This window comes from Vicugna pacos, chromosome 34 (genome assembly GCF_048564905.1).
Source record: "Vicugna pacos chromosome 34, VicPac4, whole genome shotgun sequence".
NCBI lineage: Eukaryota > Metazoa > Chordata > Mammalia > Artiodactyla > Camelidae > Vicugna > Vicugna pacos.
The window spans coordinates 16,855,030-16,866,724 of record NC_133020.1 but is presented as its reverse complement, the minus strand read 5'-3'; the positions used below and the strand labels follow the sequence as shown (position 1 = coordinate 16,866,724).

At 40.7% G+C, this 11,695-nt stretch overlaps 1 pseudogene; it reads left to right on the top strand.

Annotated features, from left to right (window-relative positions):
• The first annotated feature begins 394 nt into the window (after positions 1 to 394).
• LOC102531112 (large ribosomal subunit protein eL34-like) lies at positions 395 to 786 on the top strand (annotated as a pseudogene).
• Positions 787 to 11,695: the final 10,909 nt, after the last annotated feature.

Sequence of the window (11,695 nt, the reverse complement as noted above, 5' to 3'; positions counted from 1 at the left end):
TTCACACTCACTGTCAGCGCTCATCACCTCTGTGCTTTTGCTGATGTAGTTCTCACCCTCCCTCCCTACGTTTCCATCCACTTACTAGAGATATTTGAATGCTACTTTCTGTTTGTACTAGTCAGGCAGGAGCTCCATCAAGCCTTCCTTACTCCCAACATAATCCTCCCAGTGTGGTCCTCCGTGTTAGAGTGAAAGAAGGAAACGCCCCGGCTGTCCCAATGAGTACACCATTTTCTCCAAAACTGGTTTGTCTTAGCTCCCCTTTTCCACCTTTGCTTCTTTATCACTCATCCTTCACACGACCAGAGTGATCTAAAATCAGATCATGCCATTCCCCTGCTCAAGGCCTTCTACTTAAAATAGTCACACTTAAGTAGTATCCAGGCTCTTTTGGGGACGGTATCTGGAGACACTCAGAATGGCCCAGCGTCTGACCTGCTGTCTAGGCTGTCCTACAACACGGCCTGTAACAAAACTGGGCTGTCGGGAGCCCCCGGTGGTAGAATTGTTTACACCAAGAAGGCTGGGAAAGCGCCAAAACCCACCCACCTAGGGCGTGTGCCCAGGCCGAGGCCGACTCGGAGGGGTTCGCGCTGAAAGACCCAAGGTTCCTACAGGTTGTCTAAAAGGACAAAGCATGTCAGCAGGGCCTCTGGTGGGTCCACGGGAGCTAAATGTGTCTGTGATCAGATCAAGTGGGCTTTCCTTAGTGAGGAGCAGAAAATCGTGTAAGTGTTGAAGGCATAAGCACAGAGAGCCAAATTTAAAAATAGCTTTGAGTAATAAATTTAAAAAAAAAATTATCCAGACCCCTTTGCTCTGGCCTATGATCTGGGTGAACACATTTTACTCCCTGGACCCTGGCGGAGCTGTGAGTATCTGATTTAACTCATCCTCACAGGCCCTGACGCCGAGTGCTGCCTCCCTTACCTAAACGGTTTGCTGCTTCAGCTGCATCTCTTACTCTCTTTGCTCCCTGAAGTCTAGCCCCACTGGTCCTTCTAGTACTCATCTACATCAAGTTCATGACCTCTGAGGTTCTTTACACTTACCCTCTCGTGCTTAGGATATTCTGCCTCAGAATTTTGCGTGGCTGGGTCTGTTCTGCAGGTCAGGTCTTAGTTAACAACCTCTGGGGAGGGTAAGCGCCACAAAAGCACGTACCTCATCCTGTTATGCATGGAACACTGCCTGACATATAACTGGTTTTTATCAAGTGCATCAGTCTGGCTCCTGTCAGAAGACTGAAACCACACAGCCACATAGTAACTTAAACAGGGAAAGTTTAATTTAAAAGAAAATCAAGTTATAATAAAAGTTAAAAAAAAAAGATGTCAGAGAACTCAATATGGTATCCCAGAGCTGAGGGAGAGTATAAGGAAGGACAAATTTGGGGACCCCCCCCAAAGCCGAAATTCAGATCTTACTGGAAAAGGCATAGTTGCAACCTACTGGATAGCAGAGGAATTGGCTGGATTGCGCAGTCCGGGCTGGTGTGCCTTCCCCAGGCAAGCAGGTGAGCCGCACCTGGTGGCCAGATAAGTGAGTGTTCAGAGGGAGTCAGGGCACCAAGGTGAGAGGCTTGGGGCCTTGAGGACAGTGATTGCCCAATCTGTGCTGGGGCTGGGAGGGGGCTGAGGCAGCTTGCATCCCAGGGGCATGGCTAGGGGAGGACCCCACCAAATGCTCCCTCATCTACACTGCTGATCTGTGGTGTCGCCCCTGGCACCAGCAGAAGGCCCTTCCTCCTACAATACCCTTCTAGCACCATCAGCTGAGAAAACTTCATTGTGCTTATTAACATTCTAAAGAGATGATATAAAGGGAATTCCAGCCATGACCACAAAACAGGTTTTGAAGTGTGAATCTGGAGCTGAGGCAGTAAATGGATAATGGCCACAATAAATGTTAGATGGCTGGCTGGCTGAAGTGGTTCTTGACTAACAGGACTTCCTCCTTCCACAACTCCCAGAGCCACCTGGACTTCAGATAAAATTCCAGGTCAAAAAGGCCATGGAGGGTGGGGTTTTGGGGTGCCCAAAAGTATTGCTGCAGAAATTTGGCCAAGGCTACGACTGGGTCGCTCCCGCTGAGGCTGGGCTGGCGGCCCCTGCTCAGGGCTGGGCATGCGTTTCAGGGGAGAAGCAGAGGGAGCGCCTCTGAGCCTGGAGCCTCAGAGCTACGGGATGCTGTGGATGATGTCGGGGACCGGGCTGCAGGGGAGCCGACCAGCTCTGGCTCTACGTCCCGAGTCTTTACCATGCCGTCCTCTTATCATCAGGGAGAAACTTCTTGGATGTCGAGTCCCAAAGAGCGGCACCAGCGAATCTAGTAACAAATCTGCGTCCGTGATCTGTGGTCCACGGTGGCGGCGGCGGCGCCGCTGAGGCTGCAGGACCCGCCGGGTGTCCACCATCCTCTTGGGGGTCCCCTCCCTGCTCCCTCCGCGGCCGTCCCGGGGCGCAGAGCGCGCGGGGCGTCCCGGGGTGCGCAGCCCGGTCACCGCCAGGCGTAGCTTTGCGGCCGCGACCGCCACCTCCCCAGCCCCGCATTCGGAGGCCGGGACGAAACCGCAGCCCGGGCGAGAGGCGGGGCTTCGGCCGCGCCGGGTCCCCGCCAGCCGCCCTCACTGCGCAGGCGCGGGCGGCCTCTCGCTGCGCTCAGGCCCTTTCTGGCTAAAACGCGGGACGTGCTTGGAAGCCAGCAGACGTTCAGATGCAGGTATTTCCCGCCTTTCTTATTCTGAAGAGAATTTAACTACCCTTTCTGGATTTCTCAATGCTTCGTGACTTAATTGATAGGACTGACTTACCTGAGTTGGGATAGGTTGCAGAGATTAAATTCAAATCTCATTAAAAAAAAAGAAAAAAGAATGAATCTTCAAAACTGGAACTGGCACCCTGTCTCTTGACTAAATGCTCCAGGACTGGAATAAAGTTAAAATACCAACAGGATATAAGGGTGTCAGTTTTCGCACACTTTTACTAAAATGTTTTACTATGAAACGTTTAATCTTTATCCATCTGAAGCGAGAAAGGGAACCTCTGTTTTAAATCTGCATTTTTATTATGCGATTGAGCATTTTTTTGCTCTTTGTTGATTTGTATTTCCTTGTCTGTGAACCATGTGTATCTATCAGAGGAGGAATATTTTGAAAAGGATGTCTTTTGGAGAAGAAACAAGACAAAATACATAAAGTAGAGTTTTTAAATAAAATAGTTACCATAAGACCTAGTATTTCCACTCCTAGATATATTACCCAAGAAAAATGGAAACGTGTCCACATAAAAACTTGTTCACAAGTGTTCACTGCAGCGTTATTCACAATAACCCAAGCTGGAAACAACCCATATATCCATTGATAGATAAATGGATACCCAAATGTGGTTTATCCATATAACGCAATATTATTTAGCCATAAGAAGGAGTGAAGTACTGGTATAGACTATAATATGTATGAACCTTAAAAACATAAGTATGTGAAGCCAGTCACCAAAAGACCACATGTTATATGACTCAATTTATATGAAATTTCCAGAACAGACAGATCTATAGAGAGAAAGAAGGTAGATGAATGACTGGTGACCTAGAACTAAGGGGAGGAAAAACAAGTGGGTGAGGGTCCAGAGAATTAGGGAATGACTTCTAATGGGTACAAAGTTTCTTTTGGGGGTGATGGAAACACTCTAAAATTAGATTATAGTAGTGGTTACACAACTGTAAAAATGCTAAAAATTATTGAATTGTATACTTTAAGTGGGTGAACTTTATAATAATATGAATTATGTAAAAATAAATCTGTATAATAAAAAGGTAAAAACAAAACTGAAAATAAGAGAATTAAGAGGTGATATAAAAACCTAAATATTCTGATAGGAAACTGATAAAATGAGACTTTGAAACATCCTGTAATGGAATATATGCAGATATTCAACATAAATGAATAGGGAGATATTTTTGTGCTATGTATGAGGGATTTACTTTCTCTACATTCTAAACAACACTTGTTAATATCTGACTTTTTGATTTTATGCATCCTAGTCGGTGTGAAATGATATCTCAATGTGGTTTTGATTTGCATTTCCCTAATAGCTACTGCTGTGGAACATTTTTTCATGTGCTTGTTGGCCATTTGTATATCTTCTTTGATGAAATGTCTTTTCAAGTCCTTGGCCTGTGTTTTAATTTGTTACTTGAATTTTTATTTTTTATTTATTATTTTTATTGAGTTGTAAGAGTTCTTTATGTAGTCTGAGTGAGTCTCTTATCGATAATATGATTTGCCAGTTCCATTCTGTGGATTGTCTTTTCACACTCTTGATAATATCCTTTGAAGTGAAAAAGTTTTAACTTTTTTTAATGGGCTAGTAAAATGGTATAACCACTATGGAAAATACTATGGAGTTTCCTTAAAAAATGAAAAATAGACCAGTATATAATCTAACAGTCCCACTTCTGGATATATATCCAAAAGAATTGAAAGCAGAGTCTTGAAGAGATATTTGCACACACATAATCATAGCAGCACTATTCACAATAGCCAAGAAGTGGAAGCAACCCAGGTGTCCAGCAATGCATGAGTGGGTAAAGACAATGAAGTATTTTGTTCTGCCCCACAGAACATTTAAAAAGTAACTATTAATCATATTTAACAATTTTTTTCATTTATAGCCTTTGTGTATTAATTCCTTAACAAGGACTTTTTCATCTCAGTATCATAAGTACTAAATAGTAGAAATACTTACCAGCGTTTCTGCTAGTATTTTATAGTTTTCATTTATGTTTAAATCTTTGATTCTTCTGGAATTTGTGGGTGTGGTATGAAATACAGTTTTTTCCTCAACTAGTAAATATCATTTAAAAATTTTTTGAATAGTACCTTTTTTTTTTATTAGTCTCGTTTATGTATGTCTCTTTGTTGCTGGTGGCATCGTGGGGCGTGGGGCAGTGGAAGGAAACTTTAAACTGTTCCGGCTTTGGCCATTGGGAGCTCTTTTAGTTTGTCTCCAGGAGCCTTTACACATGCCAAATGTAGAATAAGACATTTCTCTAAGGATCCCTGGTTCCTTTTATTGGTATCCAGAAATCGAAATATGGGTGTTGATGTCCCTACTTTTTAACATGTTCTCTCAGATGCCTGAAAAGAAATGGTTTCATCTTCAAGTTAAGACAAACCCTCCACCTGGCAGGGGAGGGTATATAGCTCAGTCGTAGAGTGCATTCAAGGTCCTGGGTTCAATCCCCAGGACTTCTGTTGAAAGACAAATAAATAAACCTAATTACTTCCCCCAAAAATAATGTTTAAAGATTTGTTTTAAAGTCTACAAGGTAAAGATGGGAGAGGCATTCACATGCTCAGGGAAAAGATGGTTGTTTTTAAGGGTGTAGCACAATTAGAAATAAATAAATACTAAAAATGGAGATACTGTGAACATTCTGAAATGGGGAGAAATTTATATAGAAGTATAGCTAAGAATTCGGATTCTGGAGTCAGCTCTTTTAGATGTGTGTCCATTGGGAAATTATTGTTCATGCTGTAACCCTCATCAGCTATAACAGGGTAAGGATATCTCATCTTGTTTTATGAAAAATAAATGAGAGAATTCAGTTAAAGTAGTTATCACAGCACTGGTCATATAGTTGCTATAAATGTTAGTTTAGAATCAACTAAGATAATACTATCTAAGGTTAAAGGATTTAACCATTTATGTTATCTCTAAGAAGACAAGCACCATGTCTATTTGGCTAAACTCAACACCTAGCAAAGTATCTGATACGTAGTAACTATTAACAAATATTCTTTGTATAAACTAATGAAGGATGAATTTTGAAGTGATTCTTAAATTTTAGCTTGATTTATTATAAAGGACAGTAGGGACAGAAAATGGATGACAGTGGATTTTAAAGGGACATGCAGTTTCCCAATGCAGACGGGTGAAAGTCAACTCAGACAGTGAAGGGAAGGCAATCCAACGTTGGATTTGTTGACTAAATTTCCAGAACTTCGGTTTCTTTACATATAAATGGTAGTTAACTTCAGAGCATAGCTTAAGGATCATATGAAATAAAATTTTAAAACATTTTCCCGTATAAGAGAGTGCCATATAAATGTAAAGTACTTTTATTAAGTATTTTCCCCCAAGCTGAAACTCGATTTATCTGTCGCTGTTCTTTTGGAACATGTAAATGTCGTAAGGAAAGACACTGTAAAGAGCTGTCCATGGAGTTAAGAATAATGATAATTTTTCTCTTATCCTGATGGAGACTGTTGTAGCAGGTACTTCAACAAAGGCTTTTTCTTCATAGAGGGTAGACTCAGTAGGTAAAAGGAACCATTTTTATCGACCTAATGAGAGAAATTGATCAGAGAATCAGTGGGAATTGGTGCATTGGGTTTAATGGCTCATCACACAGCACTGAAGGAATCTGCAAAGCCTTACACAATTTGGGGAATGTTAAGTGTGGCTGGAGGATTAAGTAGCTGAGGAAGGATGAGACCTAAGAAATGAGATCTAGGGTCTGGATGAGGCTAAAAATTAGGGAAGGGTTGCAGAAGGACCCAGAGTGTGTGGCTAATCTCGTGTAAAGTGCACTTACTACTGTATTGTCTGAGAATGGTCACTTGGACTATGGAAAACAAATGAAATATACAGCACATTGACTGTAGATAAGTGAGTAACCAGGAAGACGTATTTAGAGCGCATGTGTAAAGGACTCAGAAAGGGATGGAAGGCGCAAGAGGCACCTGGTTCTCTTATTTAGTCCAACACTAAATATCCTTATGTACCAGGGGCGCTCAACATCCATCGCTCTTAAATTGACCATCCATTGGTGACACCCATTCCAACCCATGTATTCTCCGCATGTAGTGAAAATAAATTCCCCGGCTGCTCATCAAGCTACGGAGAGCTACTTTTTTAGCCAGGAGTATGTGCCCTTGATGTCTCTGCCAGAGGGGGCCAGCGTGATTGTGTCCAGGTACATTCCTTCTGCCCTAATTCACTCTCATATTCTCATCCTCAGTCCTTGGTCATTGTAACCCTATCATGCATTCGAGAGATGATCGAATGAACATTGCTACCCGTTCTACCCGACCTGAGACCCTATCCTGAGGGCATTAGTGTGACCCATCTCATGCCCCATGCTTTGTGCCAGGTGAGTTTTAATTAATTTAATACGACCCTAGCATCTCAGTCTGATCAGGTGAGCTTTTCTGATCGCTAGCTTGCTTGGTAGTTATACTTGAAGGTAGCACTACTTTGCATTAAAGTAACTTCCCAGGCATTTAACCTTTCAAAATTCTCAAGGACACTTTCTCCCAGGACCCCAGGGTTTACATCCACCACCCAGGAACCAGGACACTCGCCACCAGCTGCTGCTGCTTTACAATCTGGTTTCACTTCAACCTCACACCGAGGAAGCTATTCAAATGCCTACACGTCGGTATCCTTAGTTGAACTAACTTCCTGTGCCAGGAGCTTTTGTCGGCCCCAACTGCTTCTTTATTTAACAAATTCCCTTTATCTCCCACTGGAGGCAAAGCTCGCTCGGCCCCGGGGGGGCATGCAGTATTGACTAAGGGCCCTCCCTGCCTCCCGCCTCTGTCTGGCAGCTGTCGGCCTTTACCTTTGGGTCTGAAGTTTTATCCCTGTGGACACCAAGTTTTCTGAATAGTAGGATTATTCAGAACAGGATGAAATTTGTCCTTTACCCTAAGAATTGGCTGCTTGAAATTCACTAAGCAAGGTCTACACTCCTCCCACCTCTGGGCTTTGAATCCAGTCTCTGGAATTCAGAAAACCCAGGCCGATTCAACCTATGTTCTTCTGTCCTTCAGACACAAACTGAAATGGAGATCCACGCTGAAAATCAAGACACCCTGAATTTTAAAAGCCAAAATATAATAAAGTAACTAAAATATGACACTAGAAGTAACAGCCACCTCCTTTGGGGAGGAGGATGGAGAGGGCAAGATTTTCGTATGGAAGGGATGTGTAAAGGATGGGAGAGGCTGGCAGGTGGATTTATTTCCTTTTCGTCTTACCTCCTTCTGTTAGACTGGTTTTTTTTTTTTTTTCAGTTCTAATTTTTTATTGACTTGTAGTTGATTTACGATGTTAGTTTCAGATGTACAGCCAAGAGATTCAGTTATACATATACATATATATATTTTATGATTCTTCTCCATTACAGCTCATTATAAGAAATTGAATATAGTTCCTTATACTACCCAGTACACAGTAGGTCTTTACTGTTTATCTATTTTATAAGTAGTAATGTGTATCTATTAATCCCAAACTCCTAATTTATCCCACCCCCCAGTACTAGTTTATATTCTTGGTGATGGCTTTAAATTGCTATTGTTAATGGCAACATAATTTATAGTGGCAAATTAACCAAAACAAATAAATACATTTGTACTATGTAATATTATACAGCAATTACCACTATACAGTAATTAAATTCTCTGATGTGGAAATATATCTTAAGTAGAAAAAGTGAGTTGCAGAATAAATTGCATGATATAATCCCATCTTTGGATAGGAAAAACGAGTTATAATTCTATATATGTCATATGTATGCATGAAAATGTCTGGAAAGACATGGAAGGTAGCAGTGATTTTAAAAGGTTGACTTTATGTAATGATCTTTTCTCTCTCTTTTTTTTAAATGGAATAGCAAAAGTCACACTGAGATCTTAGGAAGAACCAAAAAACAATCCTTTCCCTTGTTCAACTACCTGAATTGCATTTTTTTCTTCTTATCAGAAATTTTTTGATAGAAAATATTTGAGGAAGAAACCATTTCAAGCTTGGCTAATATATTTAAAGGAAAATAGGGAATCTTAACTGTTCTTGGGTGTACGTGGCAATTTTTAACGTGTATGTCAATTTAGGTATATCTCAGATGGATATATCTCTAAATTCTGAAAAATATAATGCTAAGTGAAAAAAACTAGCTTTCAGAAGAGAATGTATGGTATAATCCTGTTACAAGGTATTAACAATCCATTAAAATTCACATATAAAAAAACCATCCATATTACATATACCAAAACACCTGTAGGAATATATACTAAATTGTTAATAGTTTATCACTGAATAGATACAATTACTAGACTCACTTCATTATATATTTCTCTATTGCTTAAATTTGTTTTTAATAGTAAGATTCTTATAGTTTTGCAGTCAAAAGATCCTAACCTTAAAGATTAAATTTTTAAAGACTTTGGTTCCTTGATGGTTGTGGATTTTGCTGTCCTCTGCCTTAGGTTTTTTTTTTTACCTTTAATATCTGCCTATTGGGTATAATAAACAATAGATGAATGGCATTTCCTTAAGTGGCTAATTTCCAAAAGCAAATAAAATGATCAGAACTCCATCTCTCTTCTGCTTTCAACTTTTTTCCTTCTTCTCCCTTCTCTTGCTGGCTTCCTGGGTTCTCCAGTGTCTTGCATGATGCTTTACACATAACAGGTACTCCTCTTACTTCTGGCATTCTAATAAATCCTCCTTAACTAGCTGTTCCTTGCCTATTCCCAAGGTCTTATAGCTGAACTTAATCCAAAGCAAAGACAAGGTTGTCAAAAATTGTTACATGGCACAGCTCTGTACTGGAGAGCGAAATTTGGAGTTTCCTGGACTCACATCACTTTGTAATAGCTATTTTCCCAAGTTTCTAGGCCATTTAGTTCACCATTTAGTTATTTCCTCAAATTTGTTGTCAATTCATCATCTACAATTGTTTAGGGCCAAGAATTTTGTAAAAGTATTAAAGTGACATATCTTTAAAAAAAATTCTACTTTAATCTCTTCTAATTTTTCCTAAAAATGTAAGTGAAAAGCCAGGGAGTAACAGTGAGAGCCTGTTTTCAAAAGTCACACTCAAATCTGCTTGAATTCAAGACTAAAAAGTGCTGACTTACAGAGCGATTTCAATGCGTTAGTTTATTTGTTCCATCAGTGCTTTCTGTTCCCATCATTCACTCGGCACAAAACTCAGATGTCTCTGCCAGTTGAAAAACAGAATATTGTTGCACGTAGGTCTTGGCAGAAATTAATTATCCGTGGCTTCTTTTTGTCAAATGTCTAGATAACTGGGTCGGATAGCAGTATAGAGGAACATTGGAAAACCAGGGGAACCATGAAGGAAATGACTAGGGAAGTGCTCCGGCTGTTCCCTTTTCTCAGCATCTCCGCTGCTTCAGGAGCCTGGAGGTTTCCATGGAGCAGGGCGGAGTGGTGAATGAGTGGGCTCCCAATCAGATCAACTTGGGGCAAGCCAGGATGGGAAAAGGTCAGTGAAAAAAAGACCGGGATTGTTCACAGATGCCTGCCTACCTCCTTCTAAGATGAGAAAACTTTACCAGAAAAAAAAGAATCTATTTCAAACTAGCCTTAGAATTTACTTCTATATTGGCCTATGATCCAGTTTTTTTTTTAATGTTAAACATGAATTGATTCAAACATTAAAACAGTGCATTAAATTGTGCTTTGTAGTTGGTCTCCACATTTAAAGTGTCCTAAAAAATAAAAGCTGGGAGAGGGGGAAGGTACAGTTCAAGCGGTAAAGTGTATGCCTAGCATGCAGGAGGTCCTGAGTTCAATCCCCAGCACCTCCTCTTAAAAAAAAAAAAAAAACCTAGTTAACTACCCCCCCCCAGCAGAAAAAGAAAAGCTGGCTTTTAAAAATAGGCTTATTTCAACATAGTGCTTTGTTCTGGCGGAAGAGAAGTCACAGAACATTTCTTAGGTGAATTACAGGGGAGAATTCCAATTAGTCAGCCAACCCCCCCTCCTCCCTTAGCTTCCTCTGCTTTCCAGTATTTGCCTCCCCTCCCAGCTGCCCTTCGTTCAGCCTTTTACAAACCTAAGAGCTCTCATTTGTCGCTTCTTTGCTCCAGATCTTCCAGACATGGCAGTCTTCTTTAACTGCAAGTAACCACACATCTTCTTGTTTCAGTATCACAATACAAGGAGGAGGTACGTTTGTCCAGGTTTAATTAACTAATCAGTCACCTAGCACTGTGTACTGGTTACCTTTCCTTGACTCACTTTCTTAAGACAGCAGTCTCCTCAATGGCTTAAAAGATTTCAGTTCAATTTTTCCCCCCATATCAAAAAATATTCCCATGTTTAGTCAAATTTTTACTCATTGAACCACTGGGTGAAATCAGGGTAGAGACAACTAAAGGTAAAATGGATGTTTTATTTATTTGTACATACACTTATAAAAAACCAACCAGCCAAACTGGGTACCATTATCATGATGTGCAAAATACAAAACATTTTTCTGCAAAATGCTAGCATGATGAACAAATTAGGGGTTGAAATAAAACAGCAAAAGGGGCAGAGGAAGTCAGTGAGGTGCACTGTCGCATAACCTTCACCTTAACTCAACTGGGTCTTCATAAGTAAAGCCTCCTCAACTCAGAAAATAAGAACAGTCCTTCCCCACACATCTTTGTATTTCTGCTCCCTATTCTTGAAGTCAGATTCTACATCCTAAAGATATCCAAAAATTAGTTATTCTATCTAGTTGTCTATAACAAGAACTTTTATCATGTCTGCAGAAGCCACTGCCACTGGAAACTCTTTGATTAGACTCCAGTCCTACCCTCTCACCCTCCCAAATTGACACAAAGTCATCATGAAACACAGGCTATCAAGGCAGAGATACAGAACTCTAAAAG